Consider the following 27,106-nt stretch of genomic DNA (forward strand, 5'->3'; position numbering starts at 1 on the left):
CTTCTCATCCTGAAGGAGGAGAAGTAGGAGGACTGGGAAGGAGGAGGAAGAGAGGTCAGTCACTCTCGATATCCTTCTCACTTCCAGAACCAACACCTTAGACGAGATGCTACTAGTCCTTTTGAAGGAGCCAGGTAAGAAAGCACAACTTATTGAGCAGCCACCACAGGGCCACGGAAAAAAGGTTCCAAAGGCCTGTGGGCAAGATCACAGGAAGACAAGTGTGTGGTCTATGAGTCCACGTCTTGCTTCCAGACCGACAGAAACTTCCTGAATGCAAGGGATGGACCAAGCCATTGACTTCTTGAGCTCTCGGGTGGAAAGTACTGGTATCGTCATCGCCACCTGCCGTGTACCTCCTTCAATTGCTTCATGGAGCCAGGAGAAAGATGTGTCCTTAGACACGTCTTCCTTGGGAGAGATAGTACTAGCGAAAACATTGGCGACATCCAGGTTAGGAATGTCGAGCCTTTTTGGAAAGTACCACAGCCCCCTAATAGGACAAAGTAACAACTGATCTGGATCATCGATACAAAGTCCAAGGAGAAGGGGAACAAGAAGGACTCGAACCTGACAACAGATGCCGATGGATTCGGAGTCCACTTACGACATCCGAGAAGGAGTCAAGGTATTGATCCCCTTCAACTATCCTTCTATCTTCTATGCCAAGGTCGGAACGAGATGAGAGATGGTCCTAAGAGGGAACATCTCTATCCGAAGAGAAGACTCTCGTAAGGGTGTGTGCAGAGCATGGGACAGGAACGCTAAAAGAGAGTCACATGCCACCCAGGGAACAGTTCCCCGAGACAGCAAGACCGAAGAAGCTTCATCCGTAGCTAAATCTCGACTGAGGAGAAGAAGGCTACTTCAGATAGAAGACTAGGTTGCAAGGGCCTACGTTCTTCACAAATGAAAGGGAGAGAAGCAACCCTCGGCAGAGAAGACGAGGAAGTCCAGACTTGAAGAGCAACTCTGACCCAAGAAGAAGTTCCGTCAACGACACCCACCAGCGAAGACGGATCCAGTCCCTGGGACAGTGTCGCAGAGGATTCAAGAGATATCCAGCTATATCCATTGCCAATCGACAAGAAAGCTTATGCTTGCAAGGAAAGCTAGAAGGTCTCCCAGTCCTGAACACACAGGGATGTACTGCCTGAAGAGCCCCTTCTTGTGTAGCTGTTATAGGAGGTTGGGTCACGCAGAACTCTTCTCGATGCCTTGGAAGCAGAACTATCAGGTCTGGCAAAAGGCGAAGTCTTCCAGCATTTGTCTGTAACTCGGGGTGAGCAATGCTTGTGAACTCCTAGCAAAACAGACAAAGACGGAGGGAAAAACGTAAATATCGATTTTTCCCAAAAAGACAGCATGCTTCACCGTAGCAGCCCCTGGGTCTGGTATGAAGGAGCGAGAAAAACTACCGACTTTGTTGTGCAGGGAGGCAACATCTTTGTTGTGCAGGGAGGCAACAGAAAGATGGTAGGGATCTCTCAGTTGAGCAGTCTCTTCGTGAATCTTCATGAAGAAAAGAGTGAACAGCACGTTCTGTCCCGATCACTCAAACCCTAGGCCAAGCTCACCTACCAATAAATCCCCACCAGGAATGCACCTGGTTAATTGACCTGTCGAGTGCGCTATAGAACACTCGAGTACCTGCAAATGTCAACAGATGAAACAGGAGAAAAAAACGATTCCTTCATTTGTCGACGAATGCCACTACTGTGCTTTTGTTGTTCAACGAAACCACTGAGTGTCGCAAAACTCATTCTGAATTCTTGGAAGGCCAAAAGGCTGCCTTGAGTCCAGGATGTTGATGAGAAGGTACTAATCATCTTGGTCACACACACCTTCAAGACAAAGTCTTACAAGTGTGTGCCTATTTCTTGATTGGTGACTCTGGAAGTAGACACATGATGTGAGGGGAATATGCAAGCATATTCAAAGGTTCCTTCAATCAAGCATTAGCCTAACTCTTTCCTCATACTTCAAAGAGGAAAGAAGGATGGAGGAATGGGAGCAGACCTCCATTCTCCACCATGGGGAGAAGTAGACAGGAAAACCGACATGAACTGAGGGATGAGAGAAACTCTGCGGTCCTCGCAGCAATAAAGAACTCTTTGTGCTGCGTCATTTAATGCTTGCGATTTTGTTCTTCCCTCTTTCTTGAGATACAACACCGCTGTAACTTTGTCGCAAAACAGCGCTACTATCTTGTTGCTTACTTGCCTCTGAGAGCAACTTAGAGCCTCCTCTACTGCTCTCAACGCTAGGAAATTTATGGACTCCTCTCAATCCCAATCCCTCCAAAGGCCTTGGGCCTTAGATTCCTCCAGGGTCGCACCCCAACCCCGATCTGAGGCATCTGTGTACAGATGAACGTTTGGCAGAGGAGAGTCCAACCTTACGCCGATGGTCAGATGATGTTATTCTGACCACCACCGAAGATCCTTCAGGCAAGAATCATCCTAGACTATGAACCCGTTCTCTTCCCGAAAGTCCCAGCAATTCCTGAGACACACCTGCAGAGAACGCATCTGGAGACAAGACCCTGGAACTAGAAGCAAGAAGGAGGTCATTCGACCAAGCAAGCTTTTCTACAGGCTCACTGGTTGAGCTCTGTTCGACAGGAATACTTCCAGTTGGCTTAGAATTGCCAGAATCCGCTCTTCTGTCGAAAAAGCCCTCAAAAGACGAGTCTGAATCGTCATCCCTAAATAAGTCTTGCGCTGGCATTAGTGAGCTTTTGTCTAAATTGACTCGAATTCCTAAAGTCTGACACAGGTTCGGTAGGAAATCCCTTGTCTGCAACACCCAGTCCACAGACGAAGCCTGAACCAACCAATCATCGAGATATCTCCTCATCTGAAAACCCTGACGATGCATTGTGTCCAAAATAGGAGACATTACCCTCGTGAAGACCTGAGGTGCTGTGGTCAGACCGAAGCAGAGGATTTTGAACTGGAATGTTCCAACTGGACCCGAGAAACAAAGGAACTTCCAAGATTCCTGATGAATCGGAACCTGGAGATACGCATCCTTGAGGTCCACTGAAATCATCCAATCGTCTCTCCGAACTGACTGCAGTACCAACTGTGAAGTTTCCATGTGAAACTTCGTTGAGACTATCAACCAGTTGAGACCCAAGAGATCTATAATGGGTCTCCAAGATCCTCCCGCTTTTGAGGCCACAAAGATCTGGCTGTAAAAACCTGGAGAAGGGGGAGCGGGCTCTAATGCTCCCTTGTCTAAAAGGGCTTGGATCTCTGCCGTCAAAGCTATCCCCTTGATGGAGGATGGGGAATAACTGGGAAGGTAAACCAGGGAGCCGGATAGAGGAGGACAAGAATGAAAAGGGACTCTGTACCCATCCCCTAACACCTCCACTACCCACCTCTCTGCGCCCCACTCCTTCCAGATATTCCAGAAGGGAGCAAGGCAACCTCCTTGAACGAAGAATTTTCGATACCAAGGCAGAAGCCGAACTCTTGGAGGCAAAACGGACCTTCTTCGGTGATCTTACGGGAGACTCTGAACGTGAACGCTTAGCCGGAGATGACATTCTGGACCCTTTAGGAGATCTGGAACTTTGAGCTGCTACCCAAATCATAGCCTGTTGTGACTCTACTGCTGATGTCGAAGACACAAAGTTTACCATGGAAGAGACATCCTCCTCCCTAAAAAGACTGTTGCTGAGAGCAAAGGGAGCCCTCAACAGAACCCTCTTATGAATATCCAAATAATGAGGAGGCAGATGATTCAAAAAGAAATCCCTCCTCTTCTTTCCAAAGAACGTCATACAGCCCACAGAAATGTTAGCCTGGTAAGCCAGCCCCATAGAAACTGAAGTGATGAGGTTACTAAACAATGCAATAACGGAGGGAGTATGACCATCCTGTTTAAGGAACCCCATTAACCCGGACAACATCCACATAGAGTGGGGCAAGGCCTCCGACTGGCTGCAAAAGGTGTCCTCCAAGATACAAGCCTCCCTAGAACCCTGACAACCGCTACCTTGTAAAACCCCTTCCGAATAGGAAGCAAGGTTGAATCCTGCTTACCCGACCCAATAATATTAGCTAACCTAGAGTCTGCCTCCCTCAATGCCTGCTTGACTCGGCCAAACCAGACCAAATTCTTTGATGTTTGAGAGACTACCGGTTTCGTTGCATATAGTGATTCGAACATCGCTTGATTTGGTTGTGCAGGCTCCTCAGGAGCCTTGGACTGCGGATAAAGGGAATGGATAAAGTCCATCATCCGCTTATACTCACTTTCATTAGCTGGAGGAAAAACTAATATCTGGTACTGGATCCTCTTCTTCAAAGGAACATTCTTTGTCAGACTGGTACGACTGAACCGAAACAGGAAAAGAGACAGGCTTACCACTAGCAAACGCCGAACTCAAAAATCTGGAACTCATTACACCTGGGTGCACAAGACGGACACCTGACATATCTGTCGCGAACTTACTCGAAACAACCATAGTCGGTTGCGCAAACCCCGCACTGCCCAGTGACAATAACGCAACACCTGGGTCGGCCACACCTGGGTGACAAACACCCACCCCTGAGAGCGAAGAGGCAGCAACACCTGATCCACGCAAATCTGGATGAATCAAACCCACAAGAGGACAGGATTCCGGAACTGAAGTCACACTGGTTAAGGAAGAAGGAGGAAAAACTCCTCGATGACCCGGAATCAAACCCGAACCTACATTGAACGCCTTAGACGGAGGAACAGAGAAACCTGCAGGAAATGTTAAGAAGGAAGACGAAGAAGGAGAGAAGAAGGAAGAAGCCACACTCGGAGTAACCACTGGAGCACCTACCGCTGACGTTGGACAGGTGGGAAACATACCAACTGGTCCAGAACTCAAAGGAGTTTCTAAGGGCAAGCCACGAGCTACCGAACCTAAGGTAACCGAAGAAGGCAAATTACCATCTATCCTAGAGAACGGAGAGGCTGAGGAAACTATTGGTACTGATACACTGAACACTGGGGCAGGCGAACCGCTAATTGCCGTAGCATCCCCGAGAATCACAGTGGATAGATTACGGTTAGAATCCCGTAAAGGATGAAAATAAGGAGTTGCTGACGCCTCCACAACCACCTGAGAAGCATCTAGATCAGATGCCTGAGAAACTACAGGATTTGCAAAAGGTGATAAAGACGGATCCGCTAAAGATACACCCTCCCTTAACCCCGAAGAGAGAGAGGAAGCCGCTGAAGCTCTAACATCACAGGGTTAAACCAAAGAAAAATCTTTGCTCTGCTGAGTTAAAGGCAAAGAAACAGGATGAGCAAACAAAGACCCCGAAGAGCCCTCCGAAGAGTGGACTGAAAAAGAAGATTGGGTAAGGGCAATGGAAGAAGGCTTAGAAGAAATTGGGGAAAAGGAAAATTCTGAAGCCGCTGAAGAGGCCATAGATTTCAAAGAAAGAAAATAGACCGATTCTGTTCCCCCCCTGATAATCTTGATAGACATCATCAGCAAATTCAAAAATATTCTTCAAGACATGATCATGAATATTGGAGAAACCAAAATTAAAACACTGCCTAACTAGTAATCTATAACTTTTAGAGAGACCCAACAAATCTGCATCATATTCAGCAACATTAAAACCCCGATCACCAGAATTACCACCACCGAAAGAAATTTATCCCCCGAAGGAAAAGGAACCTTCAAAGATGGAGTATTCTCCAAAAATGACATTTTTATAAAATAAAGTTTTATATATACTTACCCAGTAATTACATAGCTATTACAGTAGTTTCTTTTAACTGGCAGCTTAAAAATTGCATTTTTTAAGGTAAAATGCATTTTTCCTACCATACAAACCCGAGGTCCTTTACATGTGGGGATACTTTTGGCATAGCTGAACATAGGCCACAAAAGACTTACAAGGCATTAGTTGGTATCACTACCAGCTGGGCATGTGGTTGGCAACTGTGGGTAATCTACAGTGCTAACCACCCAGATTCACAAATCACTTCGCTTTCTGGTCTAGGGCAGATTGTGGGGCGGCTGAGGTGGGTAACCTGAGTAAAAGACCTCGGGTTTGTATGTTAGGAAAAATGCATTTTACCTTAAAAAATGCGATTTGTTCCTACACAAATACAAACCCCCATCCTTTACATATGGGGACTCAAGATTCGGTGGGAGGAATCTGAGTGGAGGTCTGAATGACTGGGAATTCAACACACCTCATGTACACCTGGGGTAAGAGCCAAGAGGACATGGCCACTGGACTGAGAGCACCGTTCTGAGAACCGTCGTGCTCCCAGCCAGTCTACTAGACTGTCCTTGCTGTGGCCAGGTTACAGTAGTAAGCGATAAAACAGCAAGGAGTAAGCCAGGGAGAACCCTTCCCACTCACACTTAGAGGTGAGTGGGATACGTCGGGGACTAAGGACCAACATAAGGAATGGGTTGCAGGGGAAAGGGGGGACATTACATCCAATGAATACCTGAAAGGTAACAAAGACAGGACACTCAAGTAATGAAACTCACCTGCGTCAGACGTCTGGTTCAGCTTTGTATGGCCTAACTCTCCGCCCGAGGGAAGAAGGGTAGGATGATAGGGGAGGAAGGGGGAGCCAGTCACTAACCCTTCATGCCCACTCACTCGCATACAACAGACGAGCCGCAACTCTGTCCCTACGGGAGCTGGGTAGTTACACAACTTGTTGAGCAGCCACCACCGGACCCAAGGAAAAAGTGTCCAAGGGCCGATGGGTAACATCTCTTAGGTAAAAAGAGGTGAATGTGGTCTGGCGTGACCACACCCCCGCCCTTAGTACTGTACTGTACCTGCTGGACCTACAGGTTCTTCCGGAATGCTAGAGAGGGCACAATCCTCCTGATTTCGTGAGCACGGGGGCAGCCGCCGCATATGCCTTTTTGATAACCTCATGAAGCCAGAAAGAGATCGTGTTCTTAGACACTTCTTTCTTGGGGGTCCAGTGCTAACAAAGTGCCGCCAACACTCAGGCCTGAGATGCCGTGTTCTCTTCAGATAGCGCCGTAGCGCCCATACAGGACAGAGCCGTAACTTGTCAGGGTCAATATTTACAAAGTCACTAAGGGATGGGAGCGTAATAGACTCAAACCGAACGTCAGGGACCGTTGGGTTTTGAGTTTTCGCCACAAATTCTGGGACAAATTTGAGCGTTACCGATCCCCAACCCCTCGAGTGTTTGACTGCAAAGGAAAGTCCCTGCAATTCGCTAATCCTCTTCGCCGAAGCCAGGGCTAAAAGGAAGACGGCCTTGAGGGTCAGATCCCTGTCTGTGGCTTCTCGTAGTGGCTCATAAGGGGCGCGAGTAAGGCTCCGCAATACGAGAGACACGTCCCACTCGGGGGGCCTGAGCTCCCTGGGTGGGCAAGACCGTTCAAAGCTCTTCATCAGCAAGGATATTTCCAGGGATGATGAAATATCGATGCCTTTCAGCTTCAGGACCAAGGCTAAAGCTGCCCTGTATCGTTTCACAGCTGAAACCGATAACCGCTTTTCCTGATGAAGAAAGACGAGGAAATCCGCTACCTGTTGAAGAGTGGCTCCGACAGGAGAATAACCCTGTGTACAACACCAACCACAGAAGACGGCCCATTACCCTGGTACACCGCTGCGGAGGACTTCCTGAGGTATCCCGCCATCTCTGTCGCTGCTCAGCGAGAAAAACCTCTTGCTCGCAAGAAATGGTGGATAACCTCTAGGTGAGAAGCGGCAGGGAAGCCACGGCGTGGTGGTACCATTCTACGTGAGGGTGACGAAGCAGATTGTGCCAAAGGGGGAGTTTCCTTGGAATGTCTGAGAGCAGAGCCAACATGTCTGGATACCAAGCGGCTTCCGGAAGCTTGGGGGCTACTAGGATCATTTGAAGGTTCGTCGATCCCAGCACCCGACTGAGAACTGGATGAAAGAGACAGAATGGAGGAAAGGCATACACTTCAAGGTTGTCCCACAAGTGTTGGAATGCACCCTCCGCGGCTGCCCATGGGTCCAGTATGACAGAGAAGAAGGTCGGAAGCTTTCTGTTGGACCGGGTGGCGAAAAGGTCAACTACCAGACGCCCCCACAGATTGAAGAATGTGTCCGCTACGGTCTGAAGGAGAGACCACTCGGACCTCACTATCTGATTCCGATGGCTGAGCGTGTCCGCCAGGACGTTCCTCTTGCCCGGAATGTACCTGGCCGACAGGACCACCAAGTGGGCGACTGCCCATTGATGCACCTGCAACATCAACTCGTGAAGGGCTCAAGAGACAAGACCCCCTTGCTTGTTGATGTATGCCACTACGGTTGTGTTGTCGCTGATCAACGCTACCGAGTGTCCCATCAAACGATCCTGGAAGCACTGGAGACCCAAGAACGCTGCTTTCATCTCCAGGATGTTGATGTGAAGGTGCCGTTTGTGATGGTCCCACATGTCTGCCGTCAGCAACCCTTCCAGGTGAGCCCCCCAGCCCTCCTTCGATGCGTCTGAGAAAAGAAGCAAGTCCAGGGGGCGAGAGGACAGAGGTGTCCCTATGCACAGGTTCCTGTCGTCCACCCACCAGGTGAGATCGTCCCTCACCTCCTGCGAGATGGGGACGAGAACCAACTGGGGCTCCCGGGACTGATCCCAGAAATCCCTCAGCCTCCACTGGAGGGATCAAATGTGGAGTCTCCCGTGCAGAATGAGTTTCTCCAACGACGACAGGTGGCCGATCACAACCTGCCACTGTTGAGCTGGTTGGTCTGTTGTGATAGGAGCTGATTTGCATCCTTCCTGAACATGCTGATTCAAGCCTGCGAGGGGAAGACTCTGCTTGCTGTTCTGTTGATCAGCATGCCCAGGTATTGAACTTTCTGCTTGGGAATTAGATCAGATTTCCGAAAGTTGATCGCGACTCCCAGTTCGTGACATAATTCGAGGAGACGATCCCTGTCCTGTAGCAATTGCAAGCGGGAGTTTGCCAGGACTAACCAATCGTCAAGATACCTCAGAAGACGTATCCCGCGCGAATGGGCCCAAACCGAAATGAGGGCAAATACCCTCGTGAACACATGTGGAGTGGTTGACAGACCGAAACAGAGAACTTTGAACTGGTAAACCACCCTGTCAAGGGCAAAGCGAAGGTACCAACGAGACGACATATGGACCGGTACTTGGAAGTATGCGTCCATCAAGTCGACCGTCAGCATGAAATCATTCTCCCTCACTGCAGACAGTACCATACGCACCATCTACATCATGAACCGTGTCTGACGAACGAAACGGTTCAGGGGAGAGAGGTCGATCACTGGTCTCCAGCCGCCAGAGGTTTTCTCCACGAGGAAGATTCTGCTGTAGAAGCCCGGGGATCGATCCTCAACGACTTCGATGGTGCCCTTGCTCAACATTGTTCTGACCTCCTGAAGAAGTGCTTGTTTCTTCAGGGGGTCTTGGAGGTAGGAAGGAAAATGGACTGGAGTGTCGGTGAGGAGAGGCAGGGACATGAAAGGTAGGGAATATCCCTCCTGGAGGACATCCACTACCCAGGTCTCTGCTCCGCACTGCTGCCAAGCTGCCCAATGAAGCATTGTAGGCCCAGAAATATCGCCTGTAACTCTTTTACACTGGTGTGCCAGTTTTGCTGTTCCTGTTCCTGAGACCAGGTCCCTGACACTTCTTTCAACCCCAAAAGAGCTCCCCAACCTAGGTTCGGCACGCCTGAAAAGAACTCTAGACTGGGGTTCAGAGGTTGAAGAGCTTTCCCTTCCACCAACGAAGGTCCTTCTTGATTTCTACCGTTATAGGGAACACAAACGAGTCCGGAAACTTTTTCCTGTTCCAGCTGGCTCTGAGGAAGAATTGGAGAGGTCTCAGGTGAACTCTTCCCAGAGTGATGAATTGTTTTCCATAGATGAGAGGGTGTTGCCTAGAAGACTCATCCACTGATTGGCCAAGCAAAAGTTTAGATCCAAAAATTCTTCTACTGTCCAGGGACATTTTTCTATTCTCTTTGGGACTGGAAAAACCTGAAAATCCCGAGAGTTGATTGTCATTCCTAAATAAGGAATCTCCTGAGAAGGTGCAGGAGAGACTTGTCCCGATTGATGAGAAGGCCCAATTCTTGGGCCAAGAGAAGAGTCATGTGAATGTCCTCCGTACACTGAGCTTCTGGGTAGGAACAAAGTAGCTAATCGTCTAGATACAGGGAGATCTTTATCCCCTTCAAATGAAGCCATTTCGCTAGGGGAGCCAATACCCTGGTAAACACTTGTGGTGCCGTCGAAAGACCGAAGCACAGAGCCCGAAATTGGAACACCTTGTTCTGAAACACAAACCTGAGGTACTTTCTCGAATTCGGATGCACTGCATGTCGATGGACGCCATCCATTCTCCCTGGCGAATGGATGCAAGGACCGATTGGTTTGTTTCCATCTTGAATGTTGTCTTTTTGACAAAGACATTTAGAGCACTTACGTCCAAAACAGGTCTCCACCCCCCAATAACTTGGGCACTAAAAACCGACGGTTGTAGAATCCCGGAGAATGAATGTCCTCTACTACCTCTATAGCCTCTTTCTGAACAAGGGACTCCACCTCTAACAAGAGAGCAGCAAATCTCTCTGAGCCTGGAGAGTAAGCTGTCAATTCGACAGGCTTGCAGATTAGAGGAGGTTTATTAAAAAGGGGATAGTGTAGCCCTTCTTCAGGACAGACATTATCCAAGATTCTGCGCCCTTTTGTTCCCACCGTTCCCGTAAGCAGAGGAGCCGTGCTCCTACCTGAGTACGGAGGACTATGGTTTCATTTCTTGGAGTAAGACTTGGAGGCGGACTTCTTGATGGAATGCTGTGGGAAATGGGTATATGATCTTGATCTAGTTTGAGATCTAGAACGGGAGCCCCGAAAGGGAGAAGGTTGCAGCGGAGACGACGATCTGGGAGGAAGAGTTGAAGAATCCTTGGGGTGTCTTGTAGATTGGAAGAGCGGGTCCTGAGTGTTCTTCTTCTGTAGGTCAGAGGCGATGTCCAAAACTATAGCCTGTGGAAAAAGATACGTCTTGTCTAAGGGGGAAAATAGGAAGGCCAATCTCTGAGACGGAGTGACGCCTTTTGACGTAAAAGAACACCAAAGCTCTCTTTTCTTAAGTACTCCCATGGCGTACAGACTAGCTAACTCCTGTGTACTATCGCGAATGCCCTGTCAATACAGGAAAGTACTCCTAAGAGATCCTACGAGATTTCTTGAGGTAACAAGGAGCACTCCCTAAGTTTGTGCGCCAGAGCGCCCACCACCCAGTCTAGGAAGTTCATCACTTCAAACACCTTAAAAATATTCTTGAGAAGGTGTGCAAGTTCCAAGGCTGAAAACATAAGTTCGGCTGAGGAGAATGCTGATCCCCTAGCCGAGTCGATAAGGCCAGAGAAGTCTCCCTGAGAGGAGGCAGAGACTCCCAGGGAAGGACCTTCTCTGGTCATATAAAACCTGTAGCTCGATCTAGATAACTTGGAAGGTGGGAAACAAAAAACTGCTTTGCCTTGTTCCCTCTTCTCTGAAAACCACCCTCTTACTTCATCCAGTGCCTTCTTTGCTGAAGAGGAAAGAACCAATTTAGGTAATTTTGAAGAACCATAAAGAAAGTCAAAGCAGGAACGGAGGGAGTAGCTGGCTAAAAGAAGCTTGGATAAGTCGCTAGCAGGAACCTTAACAGTGCAGAGTACGCCAAAAAAGGAAAATCTTGCTCTGGAACAACCTCTTCCTCAGAAGAGACAGGAGAAAGTGGTAAGTCCTCTGTCGTCTGAGCTGTAGGAGGAGCCCTCTGAAGCACACTGAGAATATTATCCAGTTTGCTCTGAATCAGGTCAACTGGAGGAGGAACAATGTCCGAGACGACACTACTAAGAAGCGGTGGAGGAGTGGGCGCCAATGGGCGCTCGGGGGCCGCTGTGGAGACGGGGGCCAGTGGCGAAACTTGCTGGTGAATGGGCGCCAGTGGACGCTCAACCGCAAATGGGAGTTTGGGCGTGTCGACATTAGTTGCTAGTGCTGACTGTAGAGATGGTGCTGGGTGCGCAACTCCTGATGCAGTAGCTCCTTTATTCAACGACGAACGTCTCTGCGCCACAAGGCGCTCAGGCGCCAATTTACAACCGTCATCAGAAGAAGCAGAAGAGAATTCTTCCAGGGTATCCCAGTGACTACACGATGGGCGCACTGAATCCTTGCCCTTCTTACAAGGAACAGGGGAGAAACCTCAAACTCCACTGCACGCCTTTTCAGCGGGTGTGACTTGTCCACACAGCACCGTGAGCGCCTGGGACTAACATCTTCGGAGCTGGAGGACATACAGTGAGCACTCACTTGAAGGCCTTCCCCATGTCCTTTGGTTGCAGTCTGGGATTCATCAACAGACTGAACCGCGGGGGCAACTGCTCAGGGGGCAGACCCCACCGACCTCCCTTAGGCTGCCAGTTTGACTCCTCCCAGGTGCTGGGGAGTATGTCAGGGACCTTGGCCTAGGAGAATCGGCGGGCAGAACAGCCACCTCCTTCACTATCACTGCACTTGCACTGGGCGCTCTGACTCACTTTTATCCATAAGCACTTTCACCGATGACGCTAATTCAGTGATCTATTGCACAATCAATTCAGAGCGAGTGTCGATTTTTGACTCCAGACTGGCGATGGTGTTGGGGTCAGAAACGTGAGAGCCAGGTAAAGGAGAGGGTTACACAGGTGGAGGAGATGGAATGAGATTGGAAGAAATTGCGGGTGCAATTGCATCTGACTTGGAGGGTGAATCCTGACTAGCTAAAGCTTTACTAGATTCCCAGGCAATAGTTTTCCTCTTCCTATCTCTAGCTAGTTTTTTAAGATGTGAACCTAAAGTCTTCCACTTCTTTAAATCCCAGTCGCTACACTCCTCACAACGAATATCCACTGAACAATACCTAATACTACCAAAACTCGCCTAACACCATCTTAATTATGCCGAAAGGCTACGAAAATAATACTTCACCAATCAAAGATAGAGCAAACAAGCAGCAAAGTATAAATTTCAAAATTCAAGCTGCTGCCAACCACAGTCCTTCACCAAAGCCGGCAGAAACAAATTGAAGCTCTTTGCTATGTTATACCTTCTCTTACACCCAAAAGTGGGCGGGGCACGTCACCATAACCAAAACAAATTAGCGTGACCTGCAATTTCAAAATTTTAAGCTGCTGATTAAAAGAAACTAGTAGCTATGTAATTACTGGGTAAGTTACTTACATAAAATTTCAAAACCAGACAAACCAGAAACCAAATCTGAACGACCCTCCATGGATTTAGAAACCTTCTGTTGCAAAGAGCATGAAGCAGGAAATAAAACCGAAGATGGATCTAAAGGAGAAGCTGAAACATTAGAAACCCCAACCAAACCTGAACCCGAAGAAGACTGTGCCTTCAGCTTCTCTTCCTGAATACTTCCTAAAGTACTATTCCTATTCGTCTGTGTCATACCTAATTCTAAATCCACCTTAGAACTTACACTTTGAGAAGGAAAGGGGAAATCTGCTGCCAACACTGCCTGCTCCATGCCGGTTATGCCGGCAGATCCTACCTTCGAGGTTTGCAGTTCTCCAGACCCCTGGCACCCGTCAGGGCTGGTTCTGGAACTGGCAGGGGTGCTGAAAAAGAACAATTAGAATCTACAACACTAGTACTGTACTACTATCACTATCTTTAATTTCAGTTAATTCAGTCATAAAGCTAAAAAATAGACTAGACATACTACCTGACAACTTGTCTTCTAACTTCTTGAATAATTCTGACTCTAACACTTCCTTGTCAAGAGCCTGTACCTCTACAGCTGGTTCTGACCTATGCTTACTCTTAGAAGCTAAGGATTTTCTGTGCTTTACATAATCTTCCATCTGTTCTACCGACCAAGACCTACAATCGTCACATCTTAGACTGACATTACATTGAATCTTTCTACATGATATACAAAGAGAATGTATGTCGTGCTTGAGGGTACTCATCCTACGCTTGCAGGCCATGCATGATCGATGAGCGGTAGCATCTCCAGCAGTGGAAAGCCCAGTCATTCCAAAACCAGTCAATAAAGTATAAATTAAGGAGAAAGGGGCAATGAAAACAGTCCAAGTCGTTCTCTGATATCCAAAATATTTATAAGAGGGTCGAGCTAAAGACCAAAAGTTCGCCTGATGCAGGATACATCCAAACAGCACGGCGAACTGATAACAATTGGGGATCTCGGCCTCGGTCAGCCAGTATTTGCAGCAGCGTTGTCAACGGTACCTCAGGTAACTCATTTGACAAGACTTTTCCTGTAGCGCTGGTAATGCTGACAGTTAATTACCCACTTCGTGGGTAAAAATTATGGGGATATAGTTCGGGCCGGTCAGTGACCAGGGCTAATTCAGGTGTTCAAGGAGTGTATAGCAATTTACCAAGTAATTACATAGCTGATTCCACATTGAAAGGAGGTGGGATACATGGACTATTCTATCCCCAAAACATTGTATATACTGTATACAGTAATGAATTTGAGAACAGTTTGCTAGCATTGGGACAATGCTTCTTGTTTCCTTACCTGGTGAGAGAGCTGCTGCAGGAAGATACTGCCTCTGGTTGGCATTCATCTCACTCAGTAGAGGCGAGGAGTATGGCCCTGGGTCACCTACTACATCAGTGGGAGACTTACAACGAAGGACACCACTGAAACATGATATTTTTATGATAAAATAAAGTTTTGTACATACTTACCTGGCAGATATATACTTAGCTATAGTCTCCGGCGTTCCCGACAGAAATTCAAATTTCGCGGCACACGCGACAGGTAGGTCAGGTGATCTACCATACCCGCCGCTGGGTGGCGGGAATAGGAACCATTCCCGTTTTCATGTCAGATTTTCTCTTCCACCTGTCTCCTGAGGGGAGGCTGGGAGACCGACATCGTATATATCTGCCCTGAGGTAAGTATGTACAAAACTTTATTTTATCATAAAAATATCATTTTTGTACATGCAACTTACCCGTCAGATATATACTTAGCTGATTGGCACCCTTGGAGGAGGGCAAGAGACAGCTAAAAACTAAAAAACGGGAAAACAACATATGTTGTAGGAATAAACAAAAACCATGGTTCTTACCTGATTGGGCAGAAGACTTCATGGATACTGTCTATGAGTCTGCATGCCTCAAGAGCTTCAGCGAGGAAGTGACCTAAGACTGACAGCCCTTCTGGATCATATCAATGGAGAAAAAACCCACTTACATGACAGAGCCTGTTATGGATCGTGTCAATGGGGATTAACCCACTTACAAGACAGAGCCCTCTACCTGAATCATATCAATGGGGGCTATCCCTCTTACATGACAGAGCTAGGTAATAAAACTACAAGGAGCTAACAACCAAAACCGACCACCTGACCAAGCCTAACCTTGTTAGTAATACGAGATGAAAAAGAGAGAGACCTTCAACACTCTCTTTCAACCGACCATAAAAAACACAACAAACAATTAAAAATAACACTAGATTAAATAGGATTAGCTTCAGCTCCTTGACCCAGCACCGAATCCGCGGATACGTAAGCTCCTAGAGAGAAGCACTTCTCATATGTCACACGAACATCTCTCAAATAATGAGAAGCAAACACTGAGTTACATCTCCAGTATGTAGAGTCCACAATAGACTGGAGGGACCAAGACTTGTGGAAAGCCAGAGAAGTAGCTATGGCTCTCACCTCATGAGCATTAACTCTTAGGAGCTGAAAATGTTCGTCTTTGCATGAAAGATGAGCCTCTTTGATAATATCCTTAATGAAGAAAGCCTGGGCATTCTTGGAAATTGCTCTTGAAGGATCCTTGACCAGAGCACCAAAGACTTTCAGTGTTACCTCTGAGCTGTTTCTTTCTCTCCAAATAATATCTAAGACTTCTTACTGGACAGAGTGTGTGTTCTAGCTCCTGTCCTGAAAGATCGGAGAGTCCTTTGACCTCAAAACTCCTAGGCCAAGGTTTTGAAGGGTTCTCGTTCTTTGCTAAGAAGAGAGGCTGAAAGGAGCAGATTGCAGAGTCCTTCTTAAAGCCTACAGAACCTTCCAAAGCTTGTAATTCGCTCAATCTTTTGGCAGAAGCAAGAGCGAAAAAGAAACAGCGATTTTCTGGTTAAATCCCTGAAAGAGGCAGATCGAGGAGGCTCAAACTTGTTAGACATTAAGAATTTTAGGACCACGTCCAAATTCCAGCTGGGAGGTCTAGGGGACTTATTTTTAGAAGTTTCAAAAGACCTTATAAGGTCGTGAAGGTCTTTATTATCAGAGATGTTCAGACCTCTGTGTCTAAAGACTGAAGACAGCATGCTCCTATACCCCTTTATGGTGGAAACCGCCAGGTTACACTGCTCCCTTAGGTAAAGAAGGAAATCTGCTATTTCCATTACAGAGGTACTGGAAGAGGACACTTTCTCAGATCGACACCATCTCCTAAAGACTTCCCACTTCGACTGGTAGAGGCGCAAGGTAGAAGATCTTCTGGCTCTGGCGATAGCCTTAGCAGCCTTGCGCGAAAATCCCTTCGCTCTAACCAGTCCTTCGACAGTCTGAAGGCAGTTAGGTTTAGAGCGGGAAGGTTCTTGTGATATCTGTCGAAGTGGGGCTGTTTGAGAAGATCACTCCTGAGAGGGAGCGACCTGGGAAAGTCTATCATCCATTCCAGTACCTCTGTGAACCAGTCCGTGAAGGCCAAAGGGAGCGATCAGGGTGAGCTTGGTGCCCTTTGAAGAAATGAACTTTCTTATTACTTCCCTATTATCTTGAACGGGGGAAAAGCGTAGCCGTCTAGACCGTCCCAATTTAGGAGAAGGCCGTCTATTGCTACTGCTCTGGGGTCCGAGATTGGGGAGCAGTAGTTCTCCAACCTCTTGTTCCAGTGGGTGGTAAGAGGTCTATATGAGGTCTCCCCACAGGAACCATAGCCTTTCGCAAACCTCCTGATGAAGGGACCATTCTGTAGGAAGAACCTGGTCCTTCCTGCTGAGCAGATCTGCTCTCACATTTCTTTCTCCCTGAACAAATCTGGTGAGGAGAACGATGTTTCTCTCCCCGCCCACAAAAGAAGGTTCCTTGCTGCAATGTACAGGGAGAAGGAATGTCCCTCCTTGCTTCCTGATATAAGCCAGGGCTGTGGTGTTGTCGGAATTGACTCAGAACTACTGATCCCTTGACCAGAAGTTCGAATCTGGCAAGAGCCAGATGAATGGCTACCAGCTCTTTCATGTTGATGTGCCAGGACCTCTGATCCGTGTCCCAGGTGCCTGACACTTCTTCCGAGCCCAGTGTCGCTCCCCAACCCGACTCCGACGCGTCTGAGAACAACACTAGGCGAGGGCTCGGTGGTTGCAGAGGAATTCCTAGACCCAGCTTCTGAGGGTCTAACCACCAACGGAGATGTTCCTTGACCTGACAAGAGATCTGGAAGGAATCCGACAACTCCTGGGACTTCCGATCCCAAGATTTTTCCAGGAAGAACTGAAGAGGTCTGAGGTGAAGCCTTCCTAGAGAAACGAACTGTTCCAGCGAGGAAATGGTCCCCAGCAGACTCATCCATTCCTCGCCGAACAACTGTCTTTCTCTAGAAAGTCTGTCACCTTTTGAAGGCAGCGTTCCCTTCTTTCCAGGGAGGGAAACGCTGAAAACCCTTGAGAATCCATCTGAATCCCCAGGTAGACAATTTCCTGCTGAGGAATCATCTGAGACTTCTCGAGGTTTACAAGAAGTCCTAGAGACTGGACTAGGTTTAAAGTCCGAGAAAGGTCCTCCAGACAACGGTTCTTGAACTGGACCGAATTAGCCAGTCGTCGAGATACAAGGAAATCCTTACTCCTCCAAGTGCAACCAGTGAGCTACATTCCTGAGAATGGTCGTGAACACTTGGGGAGCTGTGAAAGTCCGAAGCACAGAGCCCTGAAATAACAATTTTTGAAGTAAATTGTATTTTTCCTAACTATACAAAGGAGGTCCTTTACATTGGAGATACTTTCAGGCGTAGGCTGAAAAGGGCCGGGAACTTCAACAAGGTGGTTAGGCGAAGTTACTGTCCGGGAGAACTGGAGCACCGCCTGTCTCCGGATGTAAACATTCAATTGCCTTTCGGCCCATGTACAGATTGAGGGTGGCATGAGGTGGGCAAGACTGTCTCCAGGACCTCCCGGTTTTATGTTAGAAAAATAAAATTTACTTTCAAAAATTGTTAAATCCCGACACAATATACAAACCCTCGGTCCTTTACATTGGGAGACTTACTGATTGGAGGGAGGAATAGAAAAGGCTCTCTGAACTGACTGGAGTTCACCACCTTATCTTCCCTTCCTGGTCGGAGTTGTTGTCAAGGAAAAATCACCTCTGACAAAAGATCGGGTACCCCTTCCTCAAAACAGAAGATCTATGTCAGACTTGTGGGACCCTTTGCATGAAAGAGGGAAACGTCAGTTCATGGCAAGTAGGCTGGAAGAAATGACGTCAGATGACAATAATTACAAGCATTGGGTTTGTCTCAAAGTCATTTACCTTTCCTCCCTTGCAAGAGAAAGGAGTGGGGTTGCTTCTATAACCTGAAGGGAATAGAACGGAAGCTCACGAAAGTGCTTACCTGCCTCGATCGCTTCGGTCCAGCAATAACGGCACGTCTCTCCTCTGCCCGTGGGAAGAGAGCTTAGGATAGGGAGAAGGAAAAGAGGCCAGTTCTCAACAAACATCTCCCCAATCCTTACCATAACATAGGCTCCCTAGATGCAACCTGTCGTGGGTTAGGGGAGCTGGATAAGGGACACAACTTGTTGAGCAGCCACCACAGGACCCAAGGAAAAAGTGTCCAAGACTGTGTGCAACATCCCGGAGGTCAGAAGGAAGTGAAGGTAGTCTGTCGGGACCACACACCTGCCTTCAGTACCTGTGGTACCGACATATTCTTATTAAATGCGAGGGGATGGACCAATGCTGTGGAATTTTCCAGCGTCTTTTGTGTCGTCTTCTCCTGCAGCAGAGCACGTCTCCTTATTGTCTCACGAAGCCAAAAAGAGATGGTGTTCTTGGACACTTCTTTCTTGGTCGAGCCGGTGCTAACGAAGAGTCGTCGACACCAGGCCGGAGGTGCCGAGTCTTCTTCAGATAGTGCAGCACCCTAACAGGACACAGTAGCATCTCGTCTGGATCATTATCTACTGAAGTCCTCTAGGGAGGGATCGTGAAGGACTCGGGCTGGTGTTTGCGTCAGGGACCGAAGGATTTGAGTCTTCGCTACAAAATCCGGGATGAAATCGGCGTAGTCTGATCCCCATCCCCTTGAGTGTTTTACATCAAAGGAAAGTCCATGAAGTTCGCCAACTCTCTTCGCCGACGCCAGGGCAAGCAAGAAAACGGTCTTGGGGTCAGATCCCTGTCTGACGACTCTCTTAAAGGCTCGTAAGGTTTGAGTCAGGCTCCTTTAGAACGAGAGTCACATCCCACGCAGGGGCCTGAGATCCCTGGTGGGCAAGTGTTCAAGCTTCTTGAGTAGAGAAATCTCAAGAGGAAGAGATGTCTCAAAATCCTTTCAGCCTCAAGATTAGGCCGAGTGGATCTGGTAGCCTTTTACTGCTGAAATGGAGAGAAGCTTCTTCTGGCGAAGGAAGATGGAAGTCCGCGACCTGCTGAACAGTAGCTCTGACCGAGAGATACTCCTTCGACGACACCAACCACAGAAGACGGACCACTTTCCCTGGTATGACTGCTGGAGGATCTCCTGAGGTATCCTGCCATCTCTGTTGCTGCGCGGTGTGAAAAGCTATCATTCGACAAGAGATGGTGGATAACCTCCAGCCGTGAAGACACAGGGAATGCACTGCCAGGTGGAATTGACTCGTGAGGTTGACAGAAGGTTGGGCCAGGGGAATCTCTCGGTGCCTCGGAGAGGAGAGCTAGCAGGTCCGGTACCAATTGGCATGTGGCCATTTCAACGATGGGTGCCACCAGAGTCATTCTGAGATTCGGGTGATCATCACCGGCTGATTACCCGACAATCAGGACAGAATGGAGGAAAGGCGTCTCCATGATAAGAGGTTGTCCCACGGATGTTTGGCGTCCTTGCTAGCGGCCCATGGGTCCGGAAGGGACCAACAGAAGACCTGAAGTTTTCTGTTGTGCCGGTGATGAACAGATCTATCACTGGACTTTCCCCACAGGTCGAACAGTTGGGCGCTATTTCCTGATGGAGGGACCATTCGGTCCCTACCACCTGGAACTCTGGCGGCTGAGCTTGTCCGCCACTACATTCCTCTTGCCTGGAATGTATCTGAACATATTGACAGCTCTACCGAGTGAGCTAATGACTTTCGTGCACCTGCATTGCCAACTGATGAAGCTGATGGGACACCAGTCCCCTTCTGCTTGTTGACATATGCCAGTTAAAAACCGTGGTATTGTCGCTCATCAACACCACCGGAGTGTCCCATCACTCGATCCTGGAACTCCTGGAGAGCCAGGAAGGATGCAGGTGAGCTCCAGAATATTGATGTGAAGGTGCTTGTCGCTCTCGGTGCCACACTCCCGGAAGTCAGCAACTCCTCCAGGTGTGCGCCCCATCCCTCGGTCGATGCGTCTGAAAACAGAAGCATGTCCGTAAAGGGGGAGTATGCAGGGATACTCCTATTAAGAGGTTCCTGTCGTCCAACCACCAGTGGAGGTCCTTTCTCACTTCCTCGGAAAGAGGAATGAGGAAGGACTGGGGGTCTCGGGACTGGGACCAGAGCTCCTTTAGTCTCCACTGGAGAGACCCCCAAGTGAAGAGGACGTGAGGAACTAGCTTTTCTAATGACGACAGGTGACCGATGACGACTTTGCCATTGCCGAGCTTGTTGCTCCTGTCGAGACAGGAACAACTGTGCTGCCTCCTTGAACTTGCTGTCCATACGAGTCCGAGGGAAAGACTTTTGCTGCCACCGTGTCTATCAGCATGCCCAGGTATTTCGTCCTCTGCTTGGGGGTGAGATCTGACTTCTCCAGATTTACCACGATCCCTAGATCCTGGCAAAACTCGAGAGACGATCCTGTCCTGTAGCCTTGCGAGCGCAGAGCTCGCCAGGACTAGCCAGTCGCCACAAGATACCTCAGAAGACATTGAAAACAAAGTGGGCCCAAGCTGACACAGAGAGAACACTCTGTGAACACCTGGGGAGCGGTCGAGAGCCCAAACAAAGTGCCCTGAATTGGAAGACCGACTCCCGAGGATAAGCGGAGGTACTGCGCGAGGACGGATGGATACCATAATTGAAAACACGATCCTTCAAGTCCACCGAAAAGCATGAAGTCGTTCTCCTGATGGAGGCCAGCACCGATCGTGCTGTTTCCAGGAACCGAGTCTGGCGAAGGAAACGGTTCAAAGGAGAAAGGTTCATGACTGGTCTCCATCCCCTGATGCCTTCTCTACGAGAAAGATCCGGCTGTAAAAGCCTGGAGACTGGTCCGACACGACTTCTACAGCATTCTTGCTCAGCATGGCTTGCACTTCTTGCTGTAAACCATGTCCTTCAACGAACCTGAAAGATAAGTTTGGAGATGGACCGGAGTGTAGGTGAGGGGAGGCCGAGACGAAGGGTAGGAGATATCCCTCCCGAAGAACATCCACTATCCAGGTCTCGGTACCCACCCCCTCTACCGGATTGGAAGGGGGCTGAAAAGGACGGGAGTAACCCCTTTTCGAGGAAGAAGAAGGCTGAAAGTGTTTTTGGGACCCCTTGAAGACTGGGACTTCTTTAGGGGCCGAGGAAGGGCCAGCCTGGCCCAAGACCTGGCTGCAGTGGAACGAGAAGACCCGGAGGTCTTAACCACTGCCTGGTGGACAAGCCGTTTAGTTCTCATCAGTTGGGATCACGGCGTTTGTCTGAGGTGCTGCATCCACCAACTCTCTAGGGAAGAGAGGAGGAGGAACCCAGCAACGGTCCATTCCGCAGAATTGCCGACTTGGGACCACAGACTTGGCAAAGCTGAGAGAGAGACAAGGCGTCTCTTCGGTCTTTAACACCAAGTTTGCCCACAGGTTTGCAGTCTGGTGGGCAAGGTAGGAAAATAGCCCTACCTCCAGACTGGCACAGTCTCCCAAAAGCAGAGTCCTCCCCAGGTGCACATAGCGCCTGAGGAAGCGGCTGTTCGATTGACTGTGAAGGACCACAGATCGAGCCAGGAGACTGCCTGAATGGCCGCCATGGCGGTGGCTTCCAGGGTTGCAGCTTCTTGCTGGGAGAGAGAAACATTCTCTGCCGACCAATTGCTGCAACAAAGACCCGGATCCAGACGAAGTCAGGTCCGGGTCAACCTGTTTAGTCAGCAACGCTCCTTCTATTGGAGAGTAAAAAGCGCTTCTGGTGAGGTAGAGGGGGAGGAAGAAGCTTCTAAAAAGCGGCTCGATCGGGGAACTGTCTTGCCCAGACACAAGACCGTTCACCTGATCGAATACCCCCAAGTTCAGCGTGGACCACGGCAGCCCCACAGAAGCCTTGGGTTCATTTTCTTAGGACCCCAGAAGGATTGCGCTAAGGACAATCCACAGACGGCCGTGGTCCCTTCCCCGAGGTCATTGTGCCGATAATCAGACGATAACCTCCGAAAAAGTCCTCTGTAGGGGTGTCCGCATCCTGAGGCAGAGGACCTTCAAGTCCTTCAGGGTGCGGTCCTAGGGAACTACTCTCCCAATGGGGAGGGAGAACCTCGGCAGACCCTGAGGATCTTCCTGAACTAACGGGCATAGGACCTGGTCGAGCCAAGGACCGAGCCAGGAACATACCCCCATGCAGTTGAACTCTGAGGAGAACACTCCCCAGAGTTCCTCCTCTCCGACTCACGCCCTTTGGGTGGAGACCGAAGGAGCGGAGGGACAGGGGAGGAAGATTGGGCGCTCCCACTGCCCTTACTGGCAGAACCAGTAAGGCACTCGAGGGCGGTCACCAACCAGCTGGTGATGAGCGGGCCTCAGGTCGAGGAGAACGTTTCATCCCTGGTGAAACGGTCTCCTAGAATTTCAGAGAGCGGAGCGAAATGCGACTCGAGAAATTTGATTCGCCTCCCCTGAGCCAGTCTACAACCACAAATGGGCGGCCTGGGACTGGAGGAGTCGAAAGCGCTCTCTGGCAACTGAATCAACAGCTGTCCTTCAGACGTGCCCCAGATTTTCTTCGAAGGCCTTAAACCTCTCGGAAGACTGAGCAGGGGACTTCTTCCCTGTTTCTCCATGCACTCGGCCCCTCGAAACTGGAAGCATTATCCCGGGGAACCTGACCTGGCACTGGATGGAGTGCCAGCAGGAAGAGAAGGGGCACCTGCATGCCCCGGTCTTCTCTCTCCCACGCCCTGGTCTGATGAGAAAGTGTCCACCGTAACAGATTGGGGTTTGGTCTCCTTGGAGACCCGGGTACTCGAGCAACTAATAAGTCCATTTCGCTGGCCTTAGAAGCAGGAGGTTTCTTAGGCGCGGGGAGAGTGCCGACCTTGGTTGCACACCCTTTGGTTCCCTGACCCCTGGCCCGGATCCAGAACAGCGGTTCCCTGATCCGAAGATGGGAAGAACCAACGAGAGAACCCACTGCCTTCTGTGTGGAAGGAGACAGACCCTTAGAAATCTCAGTACGAGGTTTCTTGGGGAAGACAGACTTCTTTCATATATTCCTTTTTAAAGCCTTGGAAGAGGAAGAGGAAGAAGCAGCTCTCCCAACCTTTGTGCAGGAGGATGAAGACGAAGATGAAGACGTGTTAAGTGTGACACCTTTTTTCTTCTTCTTCTTCTTCTTCTTCACCATCTGCTTCACCTGGAAAGCAGTCAGATCACCAATCCAAGAAAGCGAGGATGATGCGGACTCAGGAACAGCAGGAACAGGATTTGCGGGAGGGCCACAACAGCAGAAGGTGGGCTGGCAGAGAACGGCGGAGCTCGGACCAGCAATTTCTGTAAGCCTCCTTTATCTAGGTGAAGCGTGGGGAAGAGCCCCTCCCGCATGCAGTCTTAAAAGGATCGCCAATTCGCTGGAAAGGGAACTGAGGCAGACAAAGGGCCGGGCTGGAGAGATTGGACGAGGAACCGTTATCCAACCAGGCCATGTTCCAACGGGGGCAGCAACAGTCACAAAGGTCTCTCGATGACGTCACCACAGGTTGGGCCAGCCTTTAGCGAGAATGGTGCCTGAGCCAGGTGAAGGGAACAGCGTGCTGGCCAGCGGATGACGCCGATACCTGGGTGTCCAGATGCTGAAGCAGATGGCTCTCAAATCGGGCATCTGGACAAACTGGTGAGAAGGTGACAGTCGTGGTAGTGGCTGTTGCTGCCGTGTGGGTCGTGACTGGAGAGGGGCCATGGGAGCCAAACCTTCCAGATGCCAGGAGCCAGGTAGGTTGAGTGCAGCCAGGGTGAACTTGGTGATCATCGCCAGGGCTATCGAGCCCGGTTACCTGAAGCAAAGTTAGTGGTTAATGAATCCCTCCACCAGAAGTTCCAAGGGAAAAGGAACGGGAAGAGCTCTTTCAGATGAAGTGCTGGTCCAACTCTCCCCGTGTCCCTTCCACAAAAAAGAAGAAGAGGAAGGGAGTGTCATCCTCATCCCGAGGAGAGGAGCAAGAAGAACAACACATCGCTGGGAGGTAGAAACGAATCCAAACATCCTAGACCCAAAAAAGGGTATAACACCAACGACTCCTTGGTTACGATTAGGCAAGATATCTGGAAGGAAACTTGCCCCATTGACTCGGAGGACCACAAACAACACTCATGGATCAAAGAGGTAGAGGTGAACACACCCGCCCCTGCAAGATGTGCAGAGAGAAATGGTCCACATCGACTCTCCATCTAAAGGAATTACACTGTTTTCCTCCACCCCAAAGACATCTGCCTGGGATGGGAGGTCTTTTAGATGATTTATCCATAATACAAAAATCCCCAAAAAGGAAAATTTTACCAAGAATGAATGAAGAGAAAACTTGCAGTCAGGCAGAGAGCGAAGAACAACGTTCAGAGACTGGACCAGGCTCTTAAAGCAAAAGGTCTGTTTACATCCGGTCTCTTTCTGAATTGGGTCCCCGCCTCCCGGACAGTAACAAATCAGATCCTCCAAATGCAACCAGTGAGTTGAAGTTCCTGAGCCGTTTTCAGAAACGCCTGAAAGTATCTCCTAATGTAAAGGACCGAGGTTTTGTATATTGTGTCGGAACAACTGAAAAGTTCTGCCGCCTACCATGAACCTCAGGAACTTCCTTGAGGAGGGATGGATGGGAACGTGGAAGTAAGCATCCTGAAGGTCCAGGGACACCATCCAATCTCCCTGACGAAGAGACGACAGAACTGAAGACGTCGTCTCCATAGAGAACTTCTTCTTTATGACGAACGAGTTCAGGGAGCTCACGTCCAAGACCGGTCTCCACCCTCCCGAAGATTTTGGCACAAGAAAAAGACGGTTGTAAAACCCGGGAGTGAAGATCTTGTACCGGTTCTATGGCAGCCTTTTGAAGCATTTGTTCGACAGCTAGCAGAAGGGCTTGCCTCCCACAGGATCCTTGTATCTCGCCGATAACTCCCTCGGAGTTGTTGTCAAGGGAGGTTTCGAAAAGAAGGGAATGAGGTACCCCTTCCTCAAAACAGAGAGGGACCATTCGTCCGCTCCCTTCTGTGCCCAGGCTTCGGCGAAATCTAGAAGTCTGGCACCTACTGGAGTCTGGAGGACTTGCTTTTCACTTGGACTTCCTGGAAGGGAGTCCTGAAGGTCTAGATCTTCTTTCAGGAACCATCTTCTAATAGACCTGGATACACGAAAGGGCTCCTGAAAGGGGGTCTTCTCCTTCTTAGCAAGAGGAGCAGTGGGTCTCATCTCTTTGAAGACTGAGCCAGTAGATCCTGAGAAGCTAAAACTCAGACAAAGAACGAGAGACCTCCTTCACAGTCTCTTGTGGGAAAAGATGGCTAGATAAAGGAGCGTACAGGAGGAAGACCTCTGGGAAGGAGAGACCGATTTGGAGAGGAAAGCACTGAATACTGACCTCTTCTTAAGCAGGCCAGTGCCGAACAGGGAAGCGATCTCCATCGAGCCGTCCTTCACAGCTTTGTCCAAACAAGACAACACACTGCTGAGGTCCTCCATACTGACTGAATCCTCTTCAAGACTTCTCTTGGCTAAGGCCCCAAGAGACCAGTCCATGAAGTTGAAAACTTCCAGCACGCGGAAAAGGCCCTTGAGGAAATGGTCCAATTCACAAAGTCCCCAAGAAGCCTTGGCCGAATTGAGGGAGAGTCTTCTGGAAGAATCCACAAGAGAAGAAAAATCAGAGCCAGCAGAAGAGGGGAGAGCTAACCCCATCGGCTCCCTGGTTTCGTACCACATACCCGCTCTTCCCGAAAGCCTGGAGGGAGGCAAGGAGAAGACAGTCTTGCCGGCATCTTTCTTTGAAGAGAGCCACTCTCCGAATCCTTTAAGAGCTTTCTTCATGGAGATCGTAGGACGCATCTTGACTAAAGAGGAAGATTTCGAGGCCTTGGTGCTCGAGAGCATGGAACCAGGGAGAAGGAGGAGAAGCAGGCTTGAGGGAATCTCCATACTCCTGAACCAGAAGAGCTGTCAACCTCTTGTAATCTGAAATGGTGATATCTTTAGGGGATTCGTCCTCCGATAACGCCTCCAGGCCCGAAGGAGGAGGAGAACGTCTAGAAGCAGAAGGGCATTTGCCAGAAGAAGAACGCCTAGAAGGAGAGGAGCCTTTGTCCACTGGAGACCGAAGATCCGGAGAGAAGCGCCTGCAAGATGACTGGCGCCTAACAGGAGAAGAAGCTCGAACTGAAGAGGAGCCCTTGCAGGGAGAGGGGCGCCTAACAGACGAGAAGGAGGCTGGAGAAGAACTTCTACGAGGAGAGGAACGAGAGCAGAGCGTTTGAATTTGGAGAAAGTATCTCCAACAGGAGAAGACCGACGACGACGACGAGGGCGCGAGCGCCTGGGTGGAGAGGCACTATCCGGAGATGAAGAGAGCCGAGGAGAGGAGCGCCTACCAGGGAGGAGCGCCTACCAGGAGAAGAGCGCCTAACAGGAGAGGAGCGCCTACGAGGAGAGGAGCGCCTACCAGGAG

The 27,106-nt window shown here is 49.4% G+C and overlaps 1 protein-coding gene across 3 annotated transcripts in view; it reads right to left on the reverse strand.

Annotated features, from left to right (window-relative positions):
- LOC136835229 (uncharacterized) overlaps window positions 1-27,106 on the reverse strand; it is a 95,605-nt gene that overhangs the window by 58,391 nt on the left and 10,108 nt on the right. The window contains exon 2 of one of the 3 annotated variants that reach the window (XM_067098485.1): window positions 14,569-14,693. The exons of 1 other annotated variant lie outside the window; for it this stretch is intronic. The gene's annotated coding sequence lies outside the window, so the exon portion shown is untranslated. Of the gene's footprint in view, window positions 1-13,500; window positions 13,640-14,568; window positions 14,694-27,106 lie in introns of all 3 variants that reach the window. One more of the 3 variants, XM_067098486.1, reaches the window with a different exon arrangement.

The sequence above is a fragment of the Macrobrachium rosenbergii genome, chromosome 55 (genome assembly GCF_040412425.1).
Source record: "Macrobrachium rosenbergii isolate ZJJX-2024 chromosome 55, ASM4041242v1, whole genome shotgun sequence".
Taxonomy (NCBI): domain Eukaryota; kingdom Metazoa; phylum Arthropoda; class Malacostraca; order Decapoda; family Palaemonidae; genus Macrobrachium; species Macrobrachium rosenbergii.